We start from the raw sequence: 7,749 nt of genomic DNA, 5'->3' as shown, positions 1-7,749 counted from the left end.
AGGATACCCACGGGAGGTTCACTAAGGGTAAGTGGGCCATGTCCTGTTCTAATTGGATCCAAGCCTTCTCTTTGTGGTGGATATGCCAATCAACGATTCTGGTAAGCAACGTGGCATTGTGATAGGCATGGAGATCGAGCATACCAAGGCCACCCTTAGGTTTAGGAAGAACAAGTTTAGCCCAGCTTAATCTTGGGGATCGGTGGGACCATATGAATTTTCTACACATATTTTTGTAGGTCTGAAAGAAGATTTTAGGGAGAGCGATGGGAATAGCTTGTAATAAATACAACAGTTTAGGGAGGACGATCATTTTGATAATGGTTATTCTGCCGAACCAGGAAAAGCAGTTCTTATGCCAATTTAGTAAGTCTTCCTGTATTTTCAGGAGTGTCGGGCTAAAGTTGTGTTCATATAACTTCGACAGGTCAGTGGGAATATTAATACCCAGATACGACAGGGCATGACGTTCCCACTGAAAGTGGTAATTGAGTCTGCATTGGGATACTACAGGTTCGTGTATAGTTATGTTTAAGGCCCTCGATTTTTCAAAGTTAATTTTCAGATTGGAGATAGTTCGGAAGGAATTCAAGTCACTGAGTAAGTTGGGAATGGTGGTAATGGGGTCTGATAGAAAGAGCAAGATATCATACGCGTAGGCGGACAGTTTATAAGGTTTGTCTTTGATCTCAATTCCTTTAATGGCAGGGTTGCCTCTTAACATTCGGAGGAGGGGTTCCAATGTCAAGATAAAGATAATTGGGGAAAGGGGGCAACCCTGACGGGTACCATTAGCGATGGAGAAGGCACTCGACAGGTGACCATTTACTCTTATTTTTGCAGTGGGGGTCGAGTACAAAAGCAAGACCATTTGGATCATACGTGGTGGGAATCCCAAATGGGTTAGTGTAGCTACCATATAATCCCATGCCACCCTGTCGAACGCCTTCTCCGCGTCCAATGAGAGAAAAAAGCCCTTTGTTTTTGTAGTGGTTAGCCAATGATGGATGTTTATTGTTTTTATGGTGTTATCCCTGGCTTCTCGGCCAGGTACAAAGCCGACCTGGTCGGTTGAGATTAATGTCGGAAGCAGGGGAGATATGCGGTTCGCTATGATCTTAGCATATAATTTGTGGTCCACGTTTAATAAAGAAATAGGGCGGTAATTGGGAATCAGAGAGGCGTCTTTACCGGGCTTCGGTATAAGAGTTACATGGGCTTCCAGAAGATCTACATTAGATCTGTTAGATGTGGGGAGATCGTTAAAGGTTTCGATGAAGTGGGGCACGAGTAAGTCTGGGAAGGCCTTATAGTAAGCAGCTGACAAGCCATCTGGGCCAGGGCTTTTACCTGCCTTAAGTTGCTTGAGGGCCAGCAAGGTTTCAGCGGACATAATGGGGGCATCTAATGAGGACCTGTCATCAGGGTCTAAAGGGGGTGGAGAGTATGTTGTGAGGAAGTCCTGTATAAGTGATTGTCTGGGTGGATCGGTAGCTGTCAGGGGGTGTTGTGGTAGATTGTACAGTGCTTGGAAATAATCAGCAAAGTGTTGTGTTATGACGTCCAAATCAATAATAGAGTCTCCGGTGGGTGTGGAGATTTTGTGAATGGTGTGTTGCATTTTCCTTTTCTGGAGGGCTCTCGCAAGCATTTTGCCAGCCTTATTGCCATGTTCATAGAATAGCTTTTGTGTCAATATGAATTTGTGCTTTACGGTTTTCTGAAGTTCTTCTAACAGCTCCTGTCTAGCTTGTATGAGCTTGGGTAAGGCCGCGTACACACGCGCGGACTGTTCGCCCAACCTTGTCCGCTGAACAGTGTTTGGGCGGACAGTCCGCTCGTGTGTGGGGCTTCAGCGGACAGTTTCAGCGGACAGTTGGACGAACAAGGTCTTACGGAAATTCCGAAAAACTGTCCGCTGAAACAAGGTTTCAGCGGACTGTTCGCTCATGTGTAGGCTTGTTCGGCCAACTAAGTCTCGCGCATGCTCAGAAAGGATTTCCACGTCGGAAGGTTGCATTGCAGTGTATAGGACGTCGTATTTTTCGTCCCGTCGTACGTGCCGTTCACGTCATCGCGCACGGTTTCAGCAAACTGTTCGTCCGTCGTGTGTGGCCATGTCCGTCCATGCTAAGTTTGAGCGGACTGTTTGCCGAAACTGTTGGACGGACAAAGTTGGGCAAACAGTCCGCGCGTGTGTACGCGGCCTAAGTGTTCTTCTGCAAGTGTGCGTTTATGAGCTTGCTCCAGAAAATGAATACGCTTGTATAAGGAATCCATATGAGCTTTACGTAATTTTGTGCGTTTTGCTTTTAAGGAGATAAATAACCCCCATATGACACATTTGTGAGCTGCCCACACGGATCCCCTAGATGTTTCAGCAGACGCATTATCTTTAAAATAGTGTGGAAGACAATCTGTGATGGAGGCTCTGTTATCAATATCAGTTAATAAAGAATCATCTAGTCTCCAAATAGGAGATCGGGAGGGTGTTTGTGGTAAATGGAGGACGATAGTGATCGGGTTATGGTCGGATAGTAACGCAGGCTCAATTGTAGCTTTTTGCAAGCTGTGGAAATCTTCTTGTGTGAGAAAAAAGTGGTCCAGTCTAGAGTATTTCTTATGGGGAGGCGAATAGTATGTGTAGTCCCGATCGGTCGGGTGTAATGTGCGCCAGGTGTAATGGAGGGCTAGCAGTTGTAACTGTGATTTAATGTCTTTCAGTGCCCTGTATGTGAAGCTGGATGAACCATTGGACGTGTCAATTGAAGGTGACATTAGGATATTGAAATCTCCTCCAAGGACCAAAAGTCCCTGGTGGAATGTTACGAGTTGGGAGATGGTTTCTCTGAAGAAAGGTACCTGTTGGGAGTTCGGGGCATATAAATTGGCAATTGTGATTGGTCAGTTGTGGATATGACCCTTAAGAAAGAGAAAACGACCTTTTGGGTCTTTTTGTACCTCAGATATAGTAATGGGGCAGAGCTTTGAAATGAGTATTGAAACTCCTTTAGATTTTGCTTCGTCATTCGTTGTATGGTATGCAATGGGATAATGGGCGTTTTGTAGTTTTGGGATGGCATCTGTACGGAAGTGGGTTTCCTGTATTAGGGCAATGTGGGCTTTCGATTGATGTATAGCATGCAACAATTGAGATCTTTTTTCGGGTGTGTTCAGGCCGCGAGCGTTAATGGAATAGAATTTAGTAGCGTTGATTAAGCTAGTATGAGGTTGGGGATTAGGATCAGGAGGGTTAGAGTGCGCCATATTTAGCAGTGGGGAAGTCGGAGGTGACCAGGGGGGGGGGGGTCCAGGGAATTGGGAGACAGGAGGGTTACAGTAGAGCAGATGCAATGCAGTTCTCCCAGTGAATGTAGCTATCGGGAAAGTAGGAGAAGGGGTGTTCACCACGTTCTCTAGTGGTGTGGTAAGTCGTGTGGTGTGGAGTGGGTTTAAGGGATCCCCTACCCGTACGGCAGGTGATCTCTGTATACCACTCCGCAGTGGGGTTGGCAAGGATGAAGCCCGATGAGGGTGTGAGGTTTGGTAAGAAAGAGTACCTAAGTGAAGGTGAGTGTGCGGCCACTCAGGACAATTTGAACGTGCCTGTAACCTGAAAGGTGTATTCCTAAGGAGAACATTGATAGCATGGTGGAGGGTGCGAACATTGGCAACCATAGCATTTAAATATAAAAAGGCATATAACACTAACTCATAATGAAGAAACCATGGAGCACTGGGCTCCCAATCTAAGCAATATATCTGTATCAATACCAGACTAGGGGTGCTAGCCTTCGTCCTACTATAAAAAAATATGGCCACGTTATACTTATCAGACACGTAATAGGATATAAGTAGCTTATTAAACAATGTGGAGTGATAAGGAGAGCTGCAACATTCCAGACAAGCGTGGTAATATGCGGCAATTATTCTATGTATTATACTTATCCGCAGGAACGAGGTGTACATATGTGCGAATCAGTTCCAAGCTTGATGCTGTCCAAACAGTAGCTTGTTATCAAAAAGTCTCTAGGTGTATGATCACCGTTGGGTCAGGGCTGTGTGCTAAGTTCAGCGGTGAAACGTCGTCTTCATGTGTGAGCGGGGTAAGGCTGTCAGCGGTGTGGTGAGAATTGTGCGCTCCTTCTGTAGTATATGTAGGCTGGAAGGTATCACCTTAAAATCCATAGTATGGCCTGAAACGCCTGCTGTGCTGAAGAAACGTGGGGATCCAATTAGGCGCTGGTATATATTGCCGAGCGGCGGTATGCCACCATGGAACGATGGGTAGAATTTGTGTGGCTTGCGGCAACTGTAGCATCATGGACGGTAGGTGTAGCTCTCTAAGGAGTTGTTGTGGCCTGATGCTCGTGTAGTAAGCGTTCGTTCGGCAGCGCGGGATTCAGTGATACGGTGTTGTATTAGCACGGCATATAAGGCTACCTTCCAGGGGTGGTTGCCAGTGGCTGTGAGAGTGATACGGTGAGTCTTGAGATAGAGGAGGAGAAGTCCGTTACATAAGGCAATTGCGTCCCGACAGATATGAACGGTGTCGGGTCATGGCGGGAGAGAGTGCGTCTCAATAGGTCGAACAAACGGGTACTAACGAAACGAACGTAAAGTTTCAATATGAACTCTTTCGCAAAAGCACCATACAGATGAGTCATCCGCATGAGGGAGCGTTGTAGAACAACCAAACAAATAAACAGATGACAGTAGAGGCATAATCAGGTGCAAGATTGTGCACAGAACAGGTAAACTGACCTTTACTGTCCACTTGAACATGGGAGATCTAGTAGTCCCTCCGGGCTCTCCGTGAACAAGGAGAAGATGATGGGCTGTGATCCCTGCGAATGGTGTCTGGAGGGCGTTGTCCTCTATATCCCGATGGGGATCTCCGTCTGCGGTAGTGAGTATCATGGGTGTCCATGGGTTCCATTTGACAGGCGATCGATTTGTATGCCAATGGGCGGAAGTTGGCGTACCAGTTAGGGACTTCCATCAGAGGAACGTTTAACGTAGCACAGAAGTTTGGAAGGTCTTCCGGAACCTTGAGATATGCCGTGCGGCCCTTATGAGAGGCAGTGAGGCAGAAGGGAAATTTCCACTTATATAGAATACCACCAGTTTTCAGCGCCTCCAATAGGGGGCGTAAGTCTCTGCGGTGTTGAAGGGTGATGCCCGAGAGGTCCAGAAAAATTTGTATGGGCGCAGATTCATAAGATATTTGAGGCCTGGATCTGGCTGCTTTCAGAATGTCTTCCTTGAGGCGATAATTGACCAGGCAGCAGATTACATCCCTCGGCGGGTCCACATCGCGGCCTTTAGGGCGAAGAGCGCGATGGATCCTTTCAAAATCAATAGCAGTTTGTGAAGGTCTGTCCAACACTGTATTAAAGATAGATGTGATCGCTGTGGTGACATGTTCTCCATCAATGGATTCAGGGAGGCCTCTGATTCTCAGGTTGTGTCTTCTGCCCCTGTTGTCCAAATCTTCCATGTGTCTCTGCATGTCCCTGAGTTGTAGTGTGTGTCCATCAATCTTCCTGGTAGTCTTGCGAATGGTAACATTGTGTTGTGCAGTTGTTTTCTCTACTGTTTGCACCCGATCGGTCAGAGCCCTAATGTCCACCCGGAGCTCAGCAATGGCTGCTGACAGGGTGTCTTTAATATCAATAGCGATTGTTCTAAGATCCAGCATACTGATATTTTGCTGAGAGGATGGAGTATTCTGTGTGCGGTGACCGCTGCCCCCGTTACCTATAGGGTTCACTGCAGGGATGGTCTCCGTCAGTATAATGTCGGTGTGTGGTGGGGATCTTGTATCTGCGGCCTGTAATGAGCTATGGCAGGAAGGCGCCATGTTCCCTCGCTGAGAGCGGAACATCTCCGGGATGTTTCCCTGCGTTTGTCCGGCTGTATGTTCCCTCAGGGAGCGGGAACGAGACGTCGAGGACGTGCGGGATGCTGTGCCCATCTCGGGGGTTGATGAGGGAGCGATAGTACCTGCTAATTCAGCGCTGTGTGTCCTGAGGTGCCGAAGCTCACTGATTAAGCGTCCGCCATTGAGCTCCGTCAAGCCACGCCCCGACTTAAGTCTTTTTGAGTATGATGCCACAAGCTTGACGCACCTATTTTTGGGCAGTTCTCCCATTTTTCTTTGCAAGACCAGTTAAGATTGGATTGGAAGCTTTAGTGCACAACCCTTTTTAGATCTCTCCAGAAATGTTCAATTGGGTTCAAGTCTGGGCTCTAGCTGGGCCACTCAAGGAAATTCACAGAATTGTCCCATAGCCATGCCTTTGTTATCTTGACTGCGTGCTTAGGGTCGTTGGCCTGTTGGAAGATGAACCTTCACCCCATTCTAAGGTCCAGAGAACGCTGGAGCAGGTTTTCATCAAGGATGTCTCTGTACATTGCTGCATTCATCTCTCCTTCAATCCTGACTAGTCTCCCAGTTCCTATTGCTGATGTTATTGGCCAGGTGATGAGCGGTGCCTGGTTTCCTCCAGACATGACGCTTGCCGTTAAGGCCAAAGAGTTAAATCTTAGTTTTGCCAGACCAGAGAGTTTTGTTTCATGGTCTGAGAGTCCTTCAGATGTCCTTTGGCAAACTCCAGGTGGGCTGTCATGTGACCTTTACTGAGGAGTGGAAACCGGAAGTGACGTCTACACCCGAGCAAGTCGCTCACTGAACTGTTAGCTGTGTGCCTGTTTATCCGTTCCCTCTTGTGAGTAAGCTTAAGCCATTTAAATAAAACGTTCGTTTTTAAATACTACACTATGGAGGATGTCTTTTATCTGTTGTTTTGAGCACGTTCGTTGATAACAACTACAAGGAAAGCGGCACCGTCAGGAGTCCCCTCTGCAACCCCCCTGCCTCGTCCAAGTACCCCCTGCATATTAGCTGTTTTGCTGCATACCTCGCAGCCGTGAGGTAATTATTTAATATAACCAGCACTGGCACGGAGCACCTTTGGAAGGGAGTTGACCTGGCACATTGCACTTTATTTGTGTTTTTGATATTGCATCCAATGTTGCACGATTGGACTGTGTATGGGACACTCTATTGAAATCTGTTAATTTGCTGCTATTGAGTCTTTAATTTTTTTTCCCGTTTGGAATTGAACTACTACTTTGTTGTTTTGCACCGTTGTTTTCTGTGTCTAGATCACATTTTCTTTTTTCTGTGGTTATAGAGCAGTTTTCTTTCTCTGTGCTTATATCACATACTTCTATTTTATACATTTTTATATATACCGAAATCTTTATTATATGTACCTTTTGGTCTTAATGCACATTATTGAGTACTTTTTGACACTTGAATGATGCACAGGAGCACTTTATATCAATTGTTTATGTAATGCACAGATGCACTTTTTGATTTTTAAGTGTTGTTGTAGCTTTTAAGCACTATTGCACTTTTTTTGACATTCGTTAATTTATCTTTTATTATTAATTTTTATTTATTGTATTAGTTTTGCTGGTATTTGGGAAGCGCAACACAACACCCCCCCCCCCCCCCCTCTTTTTTTCTGTTTATTATTGAGAGTTAACTCATAGAGTGTTTGCTTCTCCCATTAGAATAGATCTTTGCTTTCTTACCATCTTTTTGCCATATAGCGCAGGAGCCTTTCATATATACATTTTACTGAGGAGTGGCTTTCATCTTGTCACTCTACCATACAGGCCTGATTGGTGGAGTGCTGCAGAGATGGTTGATCTTCTGGAAGGTTCTACTTTCCCCAC

The sequence above is a fragment of the Lithobates pipiens genome, unplaced genomic scaffold, assembly GCF_037356315.1.
Source record: "Lithobates pipiens isolate NorthernLeopardFrog02 unplaced genomic scaffold, aLitPip1_a1.2 Scaffold_28, whole genome shotgun sequence".
Taxonomy (NCBI): Eukaryota; Metazoa; Chordata; class Amphibia; order Anura; family Ranidae; genus Lithobates; species Lithobates pipiens.
Note: the sequence above shows the minus strand (reverse complement) of the source record.